Consider the following 22,776-nt stretch of genomic DNA (forward strand, 5'->3'; position numbering starts at 1 on the left):
AAGCAGGCTCCCTGCTGAGCAGAGAGCCCGATGCGGGACTCCATCCGAGGATCCTGAGATCATGACCTGAGCCAAAGGCAGCGGCTTAATCCACTGAGCCACCCAGGCGCCCCTCTTTATTTGCACTTTTACTATATTTTTTGCGGGGGGAAATATGAAGTTTCTTCTGGCTTCTTTCCAAAATTAAGTTAATATTTTGTTTGAGGTTTTTACTTTTTTCATCAGCTATTCCATTGACCTTTTAAATATAGCAGCATAATGTCTATTGAAGATGACTATTGTGACTTCCAAATCTCTTTTAAGGATTTTAAGAGTCAGTTTAAAGACAATCATCTTATATAAAGTTTGGATAACTTTTGATCTGAATGCAATTCCTTGGTATCATTTATAGAGAAAGTCATTTGTCATTGCATGTCTATTTTTATTCTTTCATTCCTCCTGGGTAGCCTATCCCTTACCAGTTTTGAGGAATAAATGGATGACTTTCTGTTCTCCTCTCCATAATTTACTCCCTAGAGAACTGTTGTCATTGTCACCAGCAATCATCTATTTGCAGAGTCTACTTAAGAGTTCCATAAATTGCAACTGAAGAATTGACCTGCCTTCCCTATTTTTGTGAATGAAAGTGTATTTAGGCACTGATGAAAACATCTATTTCACCCTTCAATATTCCAAATTCTGTGCCTTTTCTCAGATGGCCACCTTATATATATCAAAGTTTAAGTGATTGCTGCTAATATGGAGATGGAACAGAAGTTCATACTATAGACTTGCTCAAATCATTCACTTTTGTCAAATTGTTACATATTAACATAATTTGGGATTTATTGTGAGTTTTATGATGCTCTCAGTCTATGCTGTACTGTGTACATATTTCCATAGTGTATATTCAATCTTTCAGGATGCAAACTACATAAATGTACAGTTTTGTAGTTATGGAGATTCTGGATATGGTGGAAAGTAAAAATGTTTTGATTCCATTATACCAGGTTTAATTCCTGTTGCTAAAACTTAATAGTTCTTGTAAATTTTAGCAAGTTACTTAGATCCTTGGAGCTTCAATTTCTTTGTGTGTAAGTCACGCCATTATATTTCCACTCAGTTGTTTTAAAGAATGCAGATTATGAAAGCATCTACTAATCACTTATTGTCAATAAGTTCTAACTGCTATTATTATTAGAATTACCCACTGAAAAATTAGACAACCACATGCACAAAAATGAACCTGGACCATTTCCTTAAACCATACACAAAAATATATTCAACATGGATGAAAGACCTTAATGTGAAACAGGAATCCATCAAAATCCTTGGGGAAAACAGAGGCAGTAACCTCTTCCATCTCATCCACAAAAACTTTTTCCTAGAAACATTGCCAAAGGCAAGGGAAGCAAGGGCAAAAATGAACTATTGGGATTTCATCAAGATCAAAAGCTTTTGGGGCAAAGGAAACAGTCAACAAAACCAAAGACAAACTGATAGAATGGGAGAAGATATTTGCAAATGACATATCAGATAAAGAGCTAGCATCCAAAATTTATAAAGAACTTATCAAACTCAACACCCTAAGAACAAATAATCCAATCAAGAAATGGGCAGAGGACATGAACAGACATTTCTGCAAATAAGACATCCAGATGGCCAACAGACAAATGAAAAAATGCTCAACATTACTCGGCATCAGGGAAATACAAATCAAAACCACAATGAGATACCACCTCACACCAGTCAGAATGGCTAAAATTAACAAATCAGGAAATGACAGATGTTGGAGAGGTTGGGGAGAAAGGGGAACCCTCCTACACTGTTGGTGGGAATGGAAGCTGGTGCAGCTACTCTGGAAAACAGTATGGAGGTTCTTCAAAAAGTTGAAAATAGAGCTACGCTATGACCCAGAAATTGCACTACTGGGTATTTACACTCAAGTTACAAATGTAGTGTTCTGAAGGGGCACGTGCACCTGAATGTTTATAGCAGCAATGTCCACAACAGTCAAATTATGGAAAGAAACTAGATGTCCATCCACAGATGAATAGATAAAGATGTCTCTCTCTCTCTTTCTCTCTCTCTCTCTCTCACAAACACACACACACAATGGAATACTATGCAGTCACCAAAAGAAATGAAATCTTGACACTTGCAACAACATGGATGGAACTAGAGGGTATTATGCTGAGCAAAATAAGTCAATCAGAGAAAGACAATTATCATATGATCTCCTTGATATGAGGAATTTGAGAGGCAGAATGGGAGGTTTGGGGGTAGGGAAGGAAAAATTAAACAAGATGGGATCAGGAGGGAGACAAACCATAAGAGACTCTTAATCTCACAAAACAAACTAAAGGTTTCTGGGGGGAGGGCAGTGTGTAGAGGGTGGTTGGGTGGTTGGGTTATGGACATTGGAGAGAGTATGTGATATGGTGAGTGCTGTGAAGTGTGTAAGCCTGATGATTCACAGACCCGTACCCATGGGGCAAATAATACATTATATGTTAATTAAAAAAAAAAAAAAGAATTGCCCACTGAAAGTGTAGTAAAACAGGTAGTAATCCATTTTATAGTCTCTTGAGAATGTCAGCTAGGATTTGACTTTTGATCATTTTTAAATGACAACACTTAGTTTATAAAGAAAGGGACTATGCCTGGTGGCACAGTTATTTTCCAGCATTTCTTTTTAAAGGAACACAGTATATTCTTATCACCTTAAAAATCCAGATATATAGTGAAAAAATAAAGTCAATCAAATATGTTGTCTTTATCAATGGAAATGCTCTTTGTGGAATACTGGTAATTAAGTATTTAATAGTTTCTGTCTTAAAAATTATAAAAAGGTTCCTGTTCATACAGTTTTAAAAATATTCTGCATTCCTCTATCCTTCCTATAGGTTGAATTATTAACCCAGGATTATCTTGAGCATGAAATAATTTCTCAAAGACTTTAACTAGGCTTTAAAAAATATTACTAAAACCTGTTTTCTACATAATCCCTCATGATCATGTAATCTTGAGAGATGGCCTGGAAAGTGTCACAGTTAATAATTCAAGTTAAATATTATTACACTTCTAAGTCATGACACTCACAGGTACACATAGTGCTCAATAAATATTTTGAGTGGCTAATTGAATGCTTGTCAGTTTATCTATATCCATCTATCTATCTATTCATCTTTCTGCATTTGATTATTTTTGAATCCACTAGACAAACCATAGATTACACATGCAGAATAAAAAACAGGTGTAACCGTTTCATGATTCAATCTTGTCACGAAATATCCATGATTAACAATTTTGGCATACACCTTCTCCTAGGTGTCATTTTGTAATTTCTCTTAATTCTTAACCATTTCCTTTTGAATACATGAACTCTGATTTAACATATACTATCTTGTATTTATTATATTTTTAATTTGTTATAAAAATACTGTTTAAGTGCTAGATTTCATAATAAAATAATTATCCTATCTTAGTGAATTTCTTTAAGTTTTAATAAGTGTGTATTCTTCAATTTGTGTTCTGGTTGCAGCAAAGGAGAAAGGGCAAAAAGATGTAGTTTTACACAACATTTAACAAGACTATGTTTTATTACAGGAGTAGAGGAACTGACTGACCTCTGTATTAGGCTCTCTGAGGAATACTGAAAGAAAAAGAAGCACATTAATATTAAAGACATTTATACAATTTTCACACAGCTGCAAAAGGTCTAAATACCTTCTTCATCCTTTGCTGAAGGAGCTGGGATAGTAGATTTGTGACCCTCACTATGTACAATGAAAAGGTTCCTTCTTCTACAACTGACTGAATTTACCAAAAAGTCATAAACTTCTGCTAACCAGATCCAAGTCCCTTCTAAGTAAATTAATTAACCACAATTTATAAATAACAAAGCTAATAGAAATGTTTTATTTGGAAGAAAATCTCTCATATAGAAAATGTGAGAAATAAAGTTAAATGGAAGTGAATGTCATTCAGTATACATCTATCTTATATTCAATACAGTTCTTAGAATTTATAATCTCTGTTGATATGCCAAGTTGCATTTTAGAAGCTCTTAATCAGTGGAATAAACAAATTTGAGATAGGAAATATACTCAAGACATTTAAAGCCTGCTTTTCTCCAACAACAGAAATATTGTAAACCATTTCATTAACATTTGTTGGTTATTTTCAACTTGCAGCAAAATGTTTTTGGAAAAAAAGTAGGGCAATTTAATTTGCTATCAGATGCAACATTTTGACTTTTACATAACCAAGGCACATAGTCACACAATGATGTAATTGTCTGCGATTATTCCTTTAACAAAGAATTTAGGTTCTGGGAGGACATATTAATGAGATGTACTTAGGCATGATTGATTGATCCACTGATTATGCTTTCCCTGGAATCAGTGTCTCTGTGTGTGTGCATGTGTGTAATTTGTATCTTCTGTATATTATTTTTCAAAAATGTTTGCATTATTTCTAAAATTATATACTGTCCACATTTTTCCTTGTGATATCCATACTATAGGTAGAACTAATACTGTACATCTACTTTTATATAAAATGTAAATTCTGAGGAGGTAGATTAATTTTAGGAATTAAATTAATTTTAAGTAACAAATGAATTTAGAGATTATCCATTTAAAACAACTATGATGAAACTTTAGCATTCCAAAGTATTAAGCATAAAAAACACACTTTCCTTTAAAGATATGCTCTCATAATGTTGTTGATTGCTTTCCCCCAAATGCAAGGTTTCATGGAGCATTTAAACATACAAGTGGAGGGGCAGCTGTGTGGGTTAAGCATCCAACTCAGCTCTGGTCATAATCTTATGGGTCATGGAATGGAGTCCCCTGTGGAGTTCTGTACTCAGTGGGGAGTTTCCTTCTCTCCTGCCTCTCCTTTCCCCTCCTAAAATAAATAAATTCATTTTACTTATTATTTATTATTATTTATTTTATCTCTTCTTCTCCCCTAAAATAAATAATCTTAAGAAAATCTTTATGAACATGCAGATGGAAAATCATATACAATATTTACTCATTATTGATATAAATTAAGTAACATTTATATTTATATAAATCTTATATAAAATGCATATAAACAAATTTTATGTATTTATAATATTTATATTATATTTATATATAAATATCATAAATATACTATATATAAATTTATATAAAATAAAATTTGTATAAAATAAATTATATAAAGAGAGATCTTTTGTGATTTTTAGTATCATAGTCTACACTCTTCAACCATTAAGGAAGCAGTCTTTTGATGAGAACTCTCTTCTGAATGTTTCAGTGGATATTCTTTTTTTTTTTTTTTAAAGATTTTATTTATTTATTTGACAGACAGAGATCACAAGCAGGCAGAGAGGCAGGCAGAGAGAGAGGGGGAAGCAGGCTCCCCGCCGAGCAGAGAGCCCGATGCGGGGCTGGATCCCAGGGCCTAAGGCAGAGGCTTTAACCCACTGAGCCACCCAGGTGCCCCATCAGTGGATATTCTTTAAAAGCAGCTAATTTAGGATTTTTTGTTAGATTAATTTGGACAGAGTTTTATTGAGATTCATGAACTATATTTACCTACAGTGATTTCCAATGCTCAGTAATATTTACTCCATTTGTTAATACTGATTTCATAGTTTATAATATGTACTAGATTTTTTTTTGATGAACAGAATGACAATACAACTCAACATCAAATTCTTAAAATGGTGAATAAATATCAAAATGCGTATAAATGATAATAATATTTTTAAAACATTTGGTTAAGTTTTAAAAATTCTCATTGTTTGTGTTGACTTCTGGAATTGGGTAAGATGTTTTGTTATTCTTTTTGCTTTGTTTCTTTTTGTTCTGTTCCTGCTAACATTGTAATAGCTTTGCCAAATCTCTAAAAGTCCTTTGTTCCCCGGGGGTGGGTGGGGAGTATTACACTATATTCAACATATTTCAGCAGTACATTCACGAAAAAAAATGTAATTTACTTTCAAAGATAATTTATTTTTGTTTTATAACTGGGAGAATCAAAATGAGCTTTCCTTTATGATATCCACTAGGGACAGAGCAAATACATCCTTAGTTTATAATTATTTGGCAGAAAATTTAGGTTTCCCTTAAGAAATTCATTGAGAAGAGGCACTTTTCTCCAAGTGGCTGAATGATCTGTCTCAGGGGGCAATCCTGAGAGGCAGATGTTTTTCATCTTCACCAAGTCTTGAAGTGCATCATTAACACCCTTACTGGACTCATGTTGTAAATTATAAGCATGTTTCATCTAGTTCAATTTTGGGCTGGTATTTTAATTTAAAAAAGTGATACTCTACATGGATTTTAATTTTACCTGTGCCCCCTGGGACCACTCTGCTTTGCATGTATGTGACTTTCCCATGAACATAAATGAAATGTAGCTCTGAATAACAATAAATAAATGGGATAGAGTTATAGATAGGTGAATATACACATAAAGTAATTGCTAAGCTATTTTTAAAGCGTTAGTGGAAAGAACATTACACACACATGTGACCTCCATAGTTATTTTCTCCTTTAGGCTATTTGACCACCACTGGAACTAGTATTAGAATTTGTGTTAGAGATATATTTTATTATGATCTTTGAAGTTTCACCAAGTGCAAAGCATATTTGTAAATTAAAACAAAGGGTTATTATCATCAATGAACAAAATTCTCCAGCATGTACATGGTTACTGTAGTAGGGCAACATTATTCATCTGCTTATGTTCATTTGATATAGAATAGTTTTAAATCCTTTTTAATAAAATGTGTGTATATTCACATCATTTCCTCCAGACCCTGCCTAAGGCAAAGAAATGAAAACTTAATTTATTTTTCTTAAAAAGAAGAAAAAAGGGATAACTATAATCAGGCTATGAACTAATTGGTAGTCCCAAATAACAATATAGCACAAGGCTTTGCATTTCTACTTTATGAAGAAGTCTTAATTATCAAATATATATAGAGAAAGCACAAATAAAAGAATTACAATTTTAAATCACAAGGTTAAATTATAATTTTTGAAAATATACATTTTTTTACATTTAAATTATATTTTCCTAATATTTGTCTTTGGAAGTAATGGAAAAAGTCAAACTGAAAGATAATATTATAAAACTTTCAAGTACTGAGAGAAATTAAATTAGGGTGACATAATATAGAGTACAAAAGAAAAAAGGTGTTAACAAATCAGAATGACTTATAATAGCCATAAAATTAAAAAAAAAATAAAAACAAAAAACCCCACAGGGGTCAAATCCTTATGGACTCACCTACATTTAACACAGTGCTTCCTGATATTACTTAATTTCTATAATTTGGTGGAACTTTATGATAATACTGTTCTGAACTTCTGATCCTCTGGCTTATCTATGCAACTTCTTGACCTAAGGATTTTAGAAATAGTAGGATCTACTTATTTTGGCTAATTTTAAATCAATGGCCTTACATGGCTTATAGTTACAGGTTAGGAAAGTGATCAGTGACAAAATTTCCACATGTTGTGTTGTCTTAACACATTTCATATGGAACCCATATGTATTTAGATGACATTTATGAACTGTAATTATGTTTTTCACTATCTGTTCTTTCTCTTTTAATCATAAGTTATTCATCAGGGATAGCACAGGTAATTGTGTGACTGGAAGTATAGAATTGATGAACAGTTGTAATGTATTTAAAAAGAAAGTTGATTCCTCCTATATTGCAAAGCAGCAATGTTTTATAAATTCAAAGTGATATTTAATAATTGAATTAACATGCTGTTTTCTTTCTAATATTTTGTATTTTCCTATTAACTGAAATAACTGAAGAATGCACGTGAAAATTACATGATAGTAAGTTGCCTCTGATACAGAATATGTATCAATTATTCAGTTTCTTCCTGGCTTTAAATTTGGTCCACCTAAATATTTCTTGTAAAACATGTTTTCCGGGGCGCCTGGGTGGCTCAGTGGTTTGGGCTGCTGCCTTCGGCTCGGGTCATGATCTCAGGGTCCTGGGATCGAGCCCCGCATTGGGCTCTCTGCTCTGCAGGGAGCCTGCTTCCTCCTCTCTCTCTCCCTGCCTCTCTGCCTACTTATGATCTTTGTCTGTCAAATAAATAAATAAAATCTTAAAAAAAAAAAAACATGTTTTCCTACAGGTGATAGGTTAAGATTACATAATAGCTTTAGAAAACTTATTTCCAATCTTAGTTTTTTTTTTTAAATATATTTGTCATATATATATATATATATATATGACAACAAGTCCTGTCTTGCAATCAGTTATTCAAAGTAAAGTAACTATGTAAGTAGATAAAAAATGTTGCAATAATACAGGGATTAATAATAGACCTGTGGAGGATACAAAGTGAAATTACAAAAATAAATTGTTTTTCCATACACTAAAAACAAACTACCTGATAAAGAAATAAAACAACCCTATTTATAATAATGTCAAAAAGAAATACTTAGGAATAACTTTAACCAATGAGGTGAAAGAAATTGAAGAAGCACAAATAGAAAGATATTCCATGTTAATGGATTGGAAGAATAAATATTGTTAAAATGTCCATATTACCCAAAGTAATCTATAGATTTAATGTAGTCCCAATCAAAATTTCAATTATTTTTCATGGCAATAGAACAAAAAATCTTAACATTAATATGGAACCAAATTCTTTATTTAACCAAAACAATTCTAGAAAGAATAAGCTGGAAACATGATGATTCCTGATTTCAAACTTCATTACCAAGCTGTGGTAATCAAACAATATGATACAGACATAAATAGACACACATAAAACGATGGAACAGAATTGAGAGCCCAGAATTAAACTTACTCATTTACAGTCAATTAATATTTTACAAGAGGTTGAAGAAGATACAAAGAGGAAAGCATAGTCTTTTCACCAAATGGTGTTGGGAAAACTGGATATCCACATACAGAAAATGAATTTGAAGCCCAATTGTACACCACTCACATAAATTAACTGAAAATAGATAAGACATAAATGTAAGACTTGAAACTGTAAAGCCATTAGAAGAAAGTATAGGGAAAAGCTTCTTGACATTTGTCCTGGCAAAGATTTCTCGAATATGACATTAAGTGTACAATCAACAAAATTGTAAGTAAACATGTGCAACTACAGCAAACTAAAAAGCTGAACAGTAAAAGAAGCAATCAACAACATAAAAGTAACCTATGGAATTAAGAAAATATTCACAAACCATAAGGGGTTAAGATCTAAAATATATAATGAGGCATCAAAATCCAGGAGGCACAGAGAACCCCCTCAAAATCAATAAAAATAAGTCCATACCCCATCATCTAATAGAAAAACTTACAAGTCTTAGTGACAAAGAGAAAACCTGAAAGCAGCTTGGGACAAGAGGTTTGTAACATACAATGGTAGAAGTATTAGATTGGCAGCAAACCTAACCCCTGAGACATGGCAGGCCAGAAAGGACCGGCATGATATATTCAGAACACTAAACGAGAAAAATATGCAGTGAAGAATACTATATCCAGCTACGCTGTCATTGAAAATAGAAGGACAGATAAAAAGCTTCCAGGACAAACAAAAACTAAAAGAATTTGCAAACACCAAACCAGCCCTATAGGAAATATTGAAAGGGGTTCTCTAAGCAAAGAGAGAGCCTAAAAGTAATAGACCAGAAAGGAATAGTGACAATATGCAGTAACAGTCATATTATAGGCAATACAATGACACTAATTTCACATTTTTCAGTAGTTATCCTGAATGAAAATGGGCTAAATGCCCCAATCAAAAGACACAGGATATCAGAATGAATGAAAAAACAAGACCTATTGATATCCTATCTGCAAGAAACTCATCTTAGACCCAAAGACACCTCCAGATTGAAAGTGAGGGGGTGGAAAATAATTTACCATTGTAATGGACATCAGAAGAAAGCTGGGTGGCAATACTTATAACAAATAAATTAGATTTTAAGCCACAGACTACAACAAGAGATGAGGAGGACACTACATAATACTTTTTTTTTGAAGATCTTAATTATTTATTAGACAGAGATCACAAGTAGGCAGAGAGGCTGGCAGAGAGAGAGGGGGGAAGCAGGCTCCCCATTGAGCAGAGAGCCCAATTTTTTTTTTATTACCCAAGACATTTATTACAAATGTCATGAACATATTCATAAAGTAAAACTGGTTTAAAAAACAGAGAGAGAACGAGAGCAAGTGAGAGGAGAAAAGCCAGGGCTTTGATATTACACCTAAAACACAAGAAGATGCCATCTTATGAATAAGCAGTATTAACTACATTCTTAAAATAGTTTTAGTGCATTGCATTTTTAGAAAAGGGAAACACCACCCCTCCCCCACCCCAAGAAAAGGTTCCTGCAACACTGAACAGTTTGCAGTTTTGCAGGTCTCAATCCCAGGACCCTGAGATCATGATTTGAGCCGAAGGCAGAGGCTTTAGCCCCACTGAGCCACCCCAGTGCCCTGAGATGCTAAAAAAGCATTTGAGAAAGTACAGCATCCATTCTTACTCAAAACTCCTCAAAGTATAGGGATAGAGGGTACATACCTCAATATCATTAAAGCCATCTATGAAAAAAAACACAGATAATTTCATTCTCAATGGAGAAAAACTGAAAGCTTTTCCGCTAAGGTCAGGAACATGGCAGGGATGTCCATTATCACCCCTGCTATTCAACATACTACTAAAAGTCCTAGCCTCAGCAATCAGACAATAAAAAGAAATTAAAAGCATCCAAATTGGCAAAGAAGAAGTCAAATTATCACTCTTAGCTGATGATTTGATACTTTATGTGGAAAACCCAAAAGACTCCACTCCAAATCTGCTAAAACTTGTAAAAGTGTCAGGATATAAAGCCAGTGCACAGAAATCAGTTGCATTTCTGTACACCAGCAATAAGACAGAAGAAGGAGAAATTAAGGAGTCAATCCCATTTAGAATTACACCCCAAACCATCAGATACCTAGGAATAAACCTAACTAAAGAGGCCAAGAATCTTTACTCAGAAAACTATAAAGTACTCTATGAAAGAAATTGTGGTAGACACAAAGAAATGGAAAAATGTTCCATTCTCATGGATTGGAAGACCAAATATTCTGAAAATTCCTACAGTACCTAAAGCAATCTACACATTCAACACAATCCTTACCAAAATACCATCAATTTTCTTTAAATAAATGGAACAAATAATGTTACACTTTTTTATGGAACCAGAAAAGACTTCGAATAGCCAGCAGAATGTTGAAAAAGAAAGCCAAAATTGGTGGCATCACAATTCCAGATTTCAAGCTTTATTACAAATCTGTAATCATCAAGACAGTGTGGTACTGGCACAAAAACAAACACATAGTTCAATGGAACAGAATAGGAAGCCCAGAAATAGACCCTCAGCTCTATGGTCAACTAATCTTTGAAAAAGCAGGAAAGAAAATCCAATGGAAAAAGGACAGTCTCTTCAACAAATGGTGTTAGGAAAATTGGACAGCCACATGCAGAAAAATAAAACTGGACCATTTCCTTATACCACACACAAAAATAGACTCAATATGGATAAAAGACCTCTATGTGAGACAGGAATCAATCAAAATCCTGGAGGAGAATACAGGTAGCAACCTCTTTTACCTCAGCCATAGCAACTTCTTCCTAGAGACATCACCAATGGCAAGAGAAGCAAGAACAAAAATGAACTATTGGAATGTCATCAAGGTTGAAAGTTTTTGCAGAGCAGTCAACAAAACCAAAAGACAAACTGATAGAATGGGAGAAGATATTTACAAATGACACATCAGATAAAGGGCTAGTAACCAAAATCTATAAAGAACTTATCAAACTCAACACCCAAAGAACAAATAATCCAATCAAGAAATGGGCAGAGGTCCTGAACAGACATTTCTGCAAAGAAGACATCCAGATGGCCAATAGACACATGAAAAAAATGCTCAACATCCCTTGGAATCAGGGATATACAAATCAAAACCACCATGAGATACCACCACACACCAGTCAGAATGGCTAAAATTAACAAATCAGGAAATGACAGATGTTGGAGAGGATGGGGAAAAAGGGAAACCCTTCTACACTGTTGGTGGGAATGCAAGTTGGTGCAGCCACTTTGCAAAACAGTATAGAGGTTCTTCAAAAAGTTGAAAATAGAACTACCCTATGACCTAGCAATTATACTGCTTGAGGGTATTTACCCTCAAGATACAAGTGTAGTGATCTGAAGAGGCCGGTGCACCCAAATGTTTATAGCAGCAATGTCCACAATTTTAGTCAAACTATGGAAAGAACCTAAATGTTTATCCACTGATGAATGGATAAAGAAGATGTGATATAAATACCCAATGGGATACTATGCAGCCATCAAAGAAATGAAATCTTGTCATTTGCAAAGACATGAATGGATTTAGATACTATTATGCTGTGCAAAGTAAGTCAATCAGAGAATTATCACATTATCTCTCTGAAATGAGAAAATTGAAAGGCAGAGTAGGTGTTTGTGAGGGTTACGGAAATAAAAAATGAAACAGGATGGGATTGGAAGGGAGACAAATCATAAGAGACTCTTAATCTCACAAAACAAACTGAGGCTTGTGGGGTGGGGGAAGTTTAGGGATATGGTGGTAGGGTTATGGACATTGGGGAGGGTATGTGCTATTATGAGTGTTGTGAAATGTGTAAGACTGATGACTCACAGACCTGTACCCCTGGGGCAAATAATACATTATAAGTTAATAAAATGAATTTTAAAATAAAGTAAAATATGTAATGAGCAAAGAACTTTAGGAGACTTTTTCAAGGCATATAAAAAGACAGCAACTCTATGAGAAGATGATTGACATCACTAGTCATGAGAGAAATGTAAATCAAAATAACTATGAAATATCACCTTGTATCTAGTAGATTGGCTATTATAAAAAGACCAAAAGCAAGTGTTGAGGATGTGGAAAAAAAGGAAACTTGTGCACTGATGATGGTAATGTAAATTGGTACAGCCACAGTGGACATCATTATGGTGATTCCTCAAGAATTAGAACTACCATAAAATCCAGCAATCTCAATACTGGGTATATATCTGAAGCAACTGACCACTCTGTCTTAGAGATACAGCTGTACCTCCAGGTTTATTGTGGCATTATTCAGAATAGCCAAGATAACCTAAATGCCTATCACTGGATGTATGGATAACGAATATGTGGTATGGATATAAATAGTATTCAGCCATAAATAAGAAAGGAATCCTATCTTTTGCAACAATACAAATAAACCTTCAGTATATTATTCCAAGTGAAATAACACCTAGAAAGACAAATACGGTATATCCTCACTTACATGGAGAATTTTAAAAGGCTAAACTCCTAAAAATAGAGAATATAGTGATGTTTGACAGGATTTGGGGGAGGTGTGGAGAGAATGGAAGATATTGGTCAATGGTACAAAAATCCAGTTATAAGATAAATTAAATCAGGTGATCTAATGTACAGCATTGTGAGTGTAATTAACAAACTGTATTATACTTGAGAGTTGTTAAGAGAGTAAATTGTAAAAGTTACTAACACACATGGTTAGAGGTGTAACTAACCTTATTTTGATAGTCATTTTGTAATAGATACATGTATCTAATCATCACATTGTATATCTTATTTTATACATCATATTCAGCGTTTTTAGTTGTCATTAGCAGGAGGAATTGGAAAAGCATGTCTATCACAGCTTCCCAGAAGCAGAAATCTGCCCTCTTGTTTTATAACCTGTTTTTTCAAAGGAATCTCTTTTCATGGAAATAAATATATCTCTAGTACCATTAACAAAAATAGACCTGCTGATGTGAGAGGATTATATATTACTACCCTTCTGAGTATTTTAAATATATATACAAAAGCCTTAGAATTGTATTTAGTTAAGTTATGTCTGTCAACCAGGTGCAAACATCTCATTTCTGCCCTCTATTTGAGTAGTCAATATCATCCTCCTTTGGAAATGCAAATTATGGTGGGTAGGAAGATGAACAATTAGTGAATAGAAAGATAAAATAAATTATTGAAATCACAAAACTATAATTCCAAGTTCAAATCATCTGATTCTAAGCCAGGTCTTTTTTAATTTAGTTGGGATTACAGAACAAACACATTAAGAAATGAATAACTTTTAAATAAGCATATATAAAAGCTAGCAATCTATATGAAAAATATAATTTAAGATACATGTAGAAAAATAGTTAATAGGAATAAATGCCTTCCAATTATTTGAACTATTAATGCATGATTTTTTTTTTCAGAACCAGACATTAATTATAATTTCCCAAATAAAATCTCATTTTATGATAGTAAATTGTTACTATACAAATGCAAGTTAGTGATTCGGAAATAATTTGTATTCCTCATTACTCTAATCCTCAGGATGAAGCCTTCTGACTTATGGTGGATATTCTTTATTTTGTCTTCTTCAAATACTTCTTTTAATAAATATGTTCATTTATCTTTAATTATTTTTTAAACTGTCATTTGACAAGTTTATACATTATACTATGTTCACTAAGAGTATAGCTAAATTATCATCTGTCCTATTACATACGTATTATATCATTGACTGTATTTTTTATGCTCTTTTATTTTTAAAGATTTTCTTTACTTATTTGATAGAGAAGGAGTGAGAAAGAAAAAACATGAGAGGGGAGAAGGTCAGATTCCCCCATGGAATTGGGAACCCAATGTGGGACTCAATCCTGGGACTCTGGGATCATGACCTGAGCCAAAAGCAGTCACACAACCAACTGAGCCACTCAGGCACCCTGTGTAGGAATTTTGATAAATCCAAGAATTTAAAAAAGTATCAAAACAATAATTTTAAGTCAAATGATATTTTATGTACGGTGAATAAAGTAGAGAAGATCTTTTATCTATGTTTTATCTCATGACTTGAGCCTGAGAGTCGTGGGTCAAAAAAATGAAGAACGTATGGAGGAGGCGTTTGAGCAGACAGAGACATGAATATAAAGAGAAGGTTGGAAATAATAAAATCTGTGGTGTGCTCAGAAAACAGTAAATTATTTACTTTGAACAATGTATTCATATAAGGAAAAAGGTGGAGAATCCCCATAAATATTTATAGCTACAATCTAGGAAGATTTAGCAGGAACAATAGTTTAAAGTAAACAGAGAACACAAATTCTTGGAGTTCTGTTGTTGTTTTCTTCAGAAGTAGACATATGTTTCTGTTCTTACCTTACTAAAATAATGGCTGGTTCTTTCTCTTTGGTTCTGGAGGGACAATGAACATGGATATCCCAGCAGCTGTCTTTTCTACATTGACCACACGTGTTTTGTGGTTTCTGGCAATCATCCAAATATCATCATGTCAGGAAGAAACAAATTATATGTCAAAAATGAGTCTCAGATTGTGCTATAGAAATTATCACAGGGCCTTTCCCCTCACTGTATAGGATTTTCTTTCACAGTGAGGTAATTTAAGAGCAACCCAGTACAAAAGCTATTTATTGAAAAGAGAGTGATTGCCTCATGATCCACGGTGCTATGCCCCGCCTGGGACTGGCCAGCTCTTTAATGCATAGCTGCCTAAGCATCTGCCTCAACATTGCTAGTATCCATTGTCCCTCGTGCTTCGTGATGGTCTTCAGAAAAATAACAAACAACAACAACAACAAAACAAAACAAAAAAAAAACAAACGAAGAAAGCACTCAATATGGATCGAATATTTTCCCAATATTTCCAAATTTAGATAAACTAAAGTTCAGTGTCCAAACTCTTTCTACCTGTTTTGTCCTAGAATTTTTAAAAAAAGATTTTATTTTTTTATTTGACAGAGAGAGAGATCACAAGTAGTCAGAGAGGCAGGCAGAGAGAGAGAGAGGGAAGCAGGCTCCCCACTGAGCAGAGAGCTCGATGTGGGGCTCGATCCCAAGACCCTGAGATCATGACCCAAGCTGAAGGCAGAGGCTTAACCCACTGAGCCACCCTGGCATGCCCCAGAATTTTCATTATAAGAAACTTTCTACTACTTGGTCCAGTGATGTTAATACAAATAATTGATGGGTTAGTCATATTTTAAGGCTTTAGTAACAATTTAATATTTTTGGTGCATAATAATATTTCACAGCAACAAGATTTTGTCTTAGCTTTATGGACCCTTTTTGAATCCTTCAGTGAGTAAATCCTTTTTATTCTGCCTCCAAGCACCAGATTGCTTTCTGGCTATTATGGTTTGCGATCTCTTGCTTCTCTTAGCTGTCTGCCTTGATTTATTTTTCCTCCTCTCATTTTAAATTTTATTATGTTTTTTTTTCTTTCTGTGTGAGTTTCTCTAGCTTCCCAGTCTCTATGAAAAAAATGACTACATATATATATATATATATATATATATATATATATATATATATATTTAACCCAGTTAATCATTCAGAGGAAATAAACCTGATCATAATGAGGCATGTATCATCTTTATATCTAAGAAAACTAGTTTGAATCAAAGGCAGATTTGATCATGTTTTAGAGTAAAGCAAGACATTGCAAAATGTTGGTAATCTTTTGGAGCCACATGGCAGTAAATATGTAACTACAAATGCATTCTAGGTGGCTAGCAAGTCCTCAAACCTGCCAATCTGAGAGAACATAAAAACAATGCTGTGCATGAATGGTCTTCATACTAACTCAGTGTTTTTCAAACTTTTTTCCCCCATTATCATTCTGTAAGGGAAAGTTTTGGACTTTTAATCAACACCTACGAGATTTTAGTACCATAGACATGTTGTATGTCTGATATGTACTGTAGTTTACACATAAAAGTAAGATTTTCATCCCTAAAACCAATTTTTGCCCCTATGATGGTGACATTACTTTCAATCAGAATTCATACTCTAATGTAACCTTAAGATATGATGTGAAGTACATTTCCAAATCTAGACACGATACAAAGAGAGCTGTGTTAAAGCATGTATATATGGGCTATGGGAAATGTTCACGATATTCGGATGGGAGAGGCATATGGTGCTAGAAGAGCTAACAGGCCGTGGCACTGACCTTAGGAAATATAGAGAGGCAGTTAAAAAGACCCACAAAATTAATCTTGGTATAAATCTTATCAGACAATAAGACACGTGAGTAATTTTCTGTAGAGATTTTTTTCTTTTAATAAAGGAAAAATTTAAAGCATCTCTGAGTATACTAATTCAACTATTTCAGGAAGAAGAAAAAAACAATGAAATTTGCAATCTATGAACATGAAAATAAATGCATGAATATTGGACCTTATCCCACAGGTATTAAGTGGAGATCAGATGCTGACAAAGTGTAATTTAAGCATCCTGAATAATGGCTGGAAAATACTGACTGAGATGGAGAATGAAAACCCAACTTGGCCTGACTTCACAAACATTTATCTAGATATTTTGTTTTACCCTCTTATGAGCAGGGTCTCGGTTAAGGAAATGCTTACACAGTTAGCTAGAGAGTCTGTCAAGATGTAGAGAACTACTTTCTCAAACTTAGAGTTTCACTGAGAGGGAAGACAATGCCACTTGCAGGGAAAACAAAACAAAACAAAACAGTACTGAGTTAAAGGAACACTGTTCAGGAAAATTCAGAAGAATCATGCCTCTCAGTTGAAGGGAAATACCCAGAATTTTTTGTCTATTTTAATCATTTTATTTCTCCTAATTTAGTTTGATAATGACAATGTGTTGTTGTTAATGAAAAGTCATTGAACAGCTAGACATTAGTTTTTTCTTATTAAGAAAAAAAAACGTTATTTCAGAGCTTTTTAAGATGTAGCTATCTGGGAATTAAAACATTTCAGTCTCTAATTAAAAGGTGTGTTCTTCCATTAAGAAGAAAGCAAAAGCTTGCATGCCAGTTATCATTGGATCAGAAGGTAAATGGACCAAATAGCATTAGTCTGCATTTTTCTCACTATGAGAAAAGAATACATAATACATATGTATTAAATAAATATATTAACCTACCATTATTTGGGAGTCTGAATGATAAGAAATAAATGAACCTAGCTAGTTTGTCAAAATTATTTGAGATTTTTTTTAATCGCATGTATAATCTTTGACATACCTCTACTTTTTTATGATACTTACTTCCAATATGTTATTTAATCCAATGTATACTATTTTACAATTTGAGATTATAAATGTCTGAAAGAAATAATGACTTACTACTAAAATATAAATGTGAATATGAGGGATGATAGGACTAAATGTAATTAAATAATATAAATTTAGCTTTAAGCTTTTATTTTAGAAAAATCAATACCTAAAAATTAAAAAAAAAAAGATATAAAAAATTAGACCCCGAAGAGCATGTAGTACTTTCTTTTAAAGCTATGAATCACTTCAATTTCTTTATAGTTGAAAATATAACTTCTATCCAAATGTGCCCTCTAAACCTGTGTGGTTCATTGCTTGTCAATTGAACCTCAATAAAGATGTCAGAAAAAGAAAGAGAGAAAGAAAGAAAGAAAGAAAGAAAATGTAACTTCTGATATATTATAACATTTTGTAGAATTGATTATCAAGATTTACTGCAATATATAATAAAAGATAGCCAACAAAATTTTTAAGAATTAAATATGCTGAATATTTTATGACAGAAACGTATGTTTTTTATATTCATATGTGTATGTGTATGTTTATATTCTAAGTAAAAATAGAAAATTGAAAGTATAATAAATTTTATTTGCATCTAGAGACAGAAATTAAATTACTATTAGTGGCAGTTTAATCATATAATTTAGAGATCACCAATCTTTGAATGTTTTACCAATCTTTGAATTTTGCATGAACTGTAGTGATCTTGATAAGTTCAGGTGACAAGATTAAAAACATATATATATGTATATATTATATGTATATACATATATATGTATATATTAAAAACATATATATATATATATCTGGATTAAAATATGATACATAATGATTGGTAAACAGTTAAAGATTTACCCAGAAAACAAAAGTGATTTAGAAACTTATATTCTTTTTCATTGAAGAGTGTTAAGTCTATTTTGATACCTAGGAATAGTGCTCTGTTCACCATCAACCTCCTACATGTTTTTGGTGGTCTAACTCAATCATTCATTCCAGATTCTTATCTCACTTTCCCTTCCTGACAGACTCACTCTAGTTTACTTCTTTTATGAATAAATAGTTCCTTGCGCACTTTTGTCAAGAATGCTATTAAATGATGTTTCTGATTGTGGTATTAGGCTAAGCTAATAACTTCCTCTAAGAACAAAGAAGTCCAAGGTCATAAGAGGAAGACATTGGTTGTGAATTTGGTCATCTGTTAGAGGGGAATAAAAGAACAAGCAAAACACAAACCCCTAGGTTGTTTCAGTGAGGATGAGGAATATTAAGCTTTTGAAAAAAAAAAAAAGAAAGAAAAAAAACTTAGAATTATTAACTATAGAAATGTCAGGTGTGCTGGATCTATATTAGGTTCTTTTAAGTGCATACAGATAGCTTAAATTCAGTAGTCAAACACAGAAATAAATTGTGATTCTGAATTAGAAATTAGTTTTTGTCATTTAAAGTGTGACATTGGCATACATGTTGCTATGTAGAGACTTAGAACAGAAGTTTAAAAGTGATTAAATATATGAATATGAAAACTATATAATACAAGTTAAAATAGGTAATCTTTTGGGTAACAAAATATAAAATTATATCAAAATTATGGAATAATTTGTAATGTGCCATATTTATGTTTTTATATGAGTAAATAAATACATGGCTGAAATAGGAAATTCATTAAAAATTATCTGATCTCTAGCTTTAAAATTCCATGTTTTCCCTTTCTGTCATTTCAGTTATACTCTGGTGTTTAGTACAATTGTACACAAAATGTGCTCAGTAAATTTTTGACCATCTGTTATTGGTATCTGTTTTGTTTCTTTTTTTGAAATTATAATAACTGTCATGAATTCTGAAATGGAGTATTTTTCTTGCCTTCTGGGTATGATCATTCATACATCTGCTCTTAGGAAAATTGAAGTTAACGTGGCATAGAATGAACTCTGTGACCTACTGTGGCTCATTTATTTCTAACTGTTATGACTAAAGTGTATCTGTAATCTTGGTGACATTAAAAGTGCTCTAATGATAGTCCCTGATTTGAGGTGGTGCTTGGGTGGCTCAGTGGGTTAAAGCCTCTATTTACGGCTCAGGTCATGATCTTAGAGTCCTAGGATGGAGCCCCCTATTGGGGGGGGGTCTCTGCTCAGTGGGGAGCCTGCTTCCTCTTCTCTCTCTCTGCCTGCCTCTCTGCCTACTTGTGATCTCTGTCTGTCAAATAAATAAATAAAATATTTTTAAAAAATAAAGATAGTCCTTGATTTGAGTGTACAATATTAATAACACTCCTCTTCACATGTGACTGACCAGGAAGAATTGATTCTCCTTTTCACAGTCTTAAATCATTGTTACTTGTGATATTTTACCTCCTCCCACATCCTCCATCAGTTATAAATACTAGCAAAATCACACTTTACTCTTTAAAAACTAAGTACATTCTTTGAAATAAGTTACTTCTCTAGGGAACTTGTAAGAGCTCCTTGGTATTTCCCTTCTTCTTCTTCTTCTTTTTTTTTTTTTTTTTTTCTTAGCTAAAAGACAATGTGCTTTAAAAAGGTCAAGGATTTGGGTATGAATATTGCTTTGTTACTAAGAACCTTACTTACTAAGGGCATAAATAAGTAAACTAACAAAATTATGATAATTTTGAGAAATATATCTAATCAGTCTCTAATGGTTAAGGTACACGTTTTTACAAGCAACCTCATCTGATACAGTGCTAAATTTCTGGATTTGGAAGTGAGTAATATGTGACAAAATCATTTGACTTTGTCAAGATTCCAAACCACTATCACAATAGAACTGTTGCCATACACCAGAAATAAATTGTAGTATAATGGTGGCAATGTGGGCTAGAAACCAAATGCAAAGAACCCTGATTTTTCTCAATTCTTGAACATTCAACTGTCAACATGTTTTGTGATCTGGAAAATTAAGGTTTGATGATTGTTGACTAAACCACTAAACATTTGCATTGTTTGCCATTGTTTCTTCACTCCAGAAAGTTCTCTTGTGTCTCTTTGCAGCCAACATTTTCTTTAGCCCCTCTATAGGAGATAAATGATCTGATTTCCATCTCTATACATTAATTTTGTTGCGTTTAGAATTCTGTATATATGGTTTCATACACTATGTGCACTTTGTTTCCAGCATAGGAACTTCTGTTGCTCAGCATAAACTTTTGGGGAGTTCTTTGTGTTGTCTATACCAATAGTTTTATTGGGTTTAATTGCTAAATAATATTTCATTGTTTTATTTTGCATTTCTTTGATGAATAATAATGTTAATGTTTTCATGTGTGTTTTGGTCATTTCTACATATATTTTGTGAGATACCTATTACAGGTTTTAATCATTTTTTATTGGAATGTTTGTTCTTTTATTGAGTTAGAAGAGTTGTTTTATATACCCTGGATGCAAGTTTTTTGACACATATTTTTTACTAAAAACACTTTCCCCTTACTCCTTGTCTTTTTATTTTCTTCAGGTTGTATTTTGAAGAGAAAAATTCTTAATATTCACGAAGTCCAATTTTACCACATATTCCACAACATAACCTTTTAAAGATGAGTGGGTTTGTGTGTGTGTGCATTGGGGACGGGGGTTGGGGCTGTACGATAAATTATTGCTTCTTATGAAGATATCCTATTTTTCTTAAAAGAAATTTCAAGACTTTAGATTTAGCACTTCCATTTAAGACTATGCTGATATATTCTGTGAGGCAGGGCTGTATTAACTTAAAGATCTTTTAAATGGTTTATGGAAGAAAAAAAGTCCTCTAATGAATTGTCTTTGTAGAAAATTTAAATGGCATGTGTGTGTATTTTCTGCCACTCTAATAATTATATTTCACTAAATGCATGCCATTTCCTAAATCAATACCGCACTTTCTTCATTAATAGTGGTTTTGAAGTCAAATAGTTTATCCTCAAATTTACTCTTTCTATCTCAGTTTCATTCTCTGTGTCTCTGTTTCTCTCTTTCCATCAGTCTCTCTCTGTCTCCCTCTGGCTGTTCCAGATTCTTTACATAGCAGTATAAATTTTAGACACATCTTATTACTTGGGATTTGAGAAATGGATTCTGGGGACTCTACAGATGGATTTAAGGAACATCTTTCATTTTTTTTTTTTTATTTGACAGAGAGAGAGAGATCACAAGTAGGCAGAGAGGCAGGCAGAGAGAGAGGGGGAAGCAGGCTCCCTGCTGAGCAGAGAGCCCGATGCGGGACTCGATCCCAGGACACTGAGATCATGACCTGAGCCGAAGGCAGCGGCTTAATCCGCTGAGCCACCCAGGTGCCCCAGGAACATCTTTCAATATACATCTCTTCTAATCTGTTAATATGGCATGTGTCCACGTTTATTTATCTTCTTCATGTTTTCTCCGTTTATTTGGTGGTTTTCTCTGTAGATGTCTTACAGACTCTTGACTAAATGTCACTTTTTATATTTCATTATTTTAATTCTATACTAAATGGTCTCTTAAAATATTTTCCAAATTTTTTCTATTAACTTATTTATGTTATAAAGTCTTGCTGGAAGGGCAGGGGTGGAGGGATGAGGTCATTGGGTGATGATTAAGGATGGCATGTAATAGAATGAACATTGGGTATTACATAAAACTGATGAATCACAAACCTGTGCCTCTGAAACCAATAGTACATTATATGTT

This window comes from Mustela putorius, unplaced genomic scaffold, assembly GCF_011764305.1.
Source record: "Mustela putorius furo isolate JIRA1106 unplaced genomic scaffold, ASM1176430v1.1 tig00000992_pilon_pilon_pilon, whole genome shotgun sequence".
Taxonomy (NCBI): domain Eukaryota; kingdom Metazoa; phylum Chordata; class Mammalia; order Carnivora; family Mustelidae; genus Mustela; species Mustela putorius.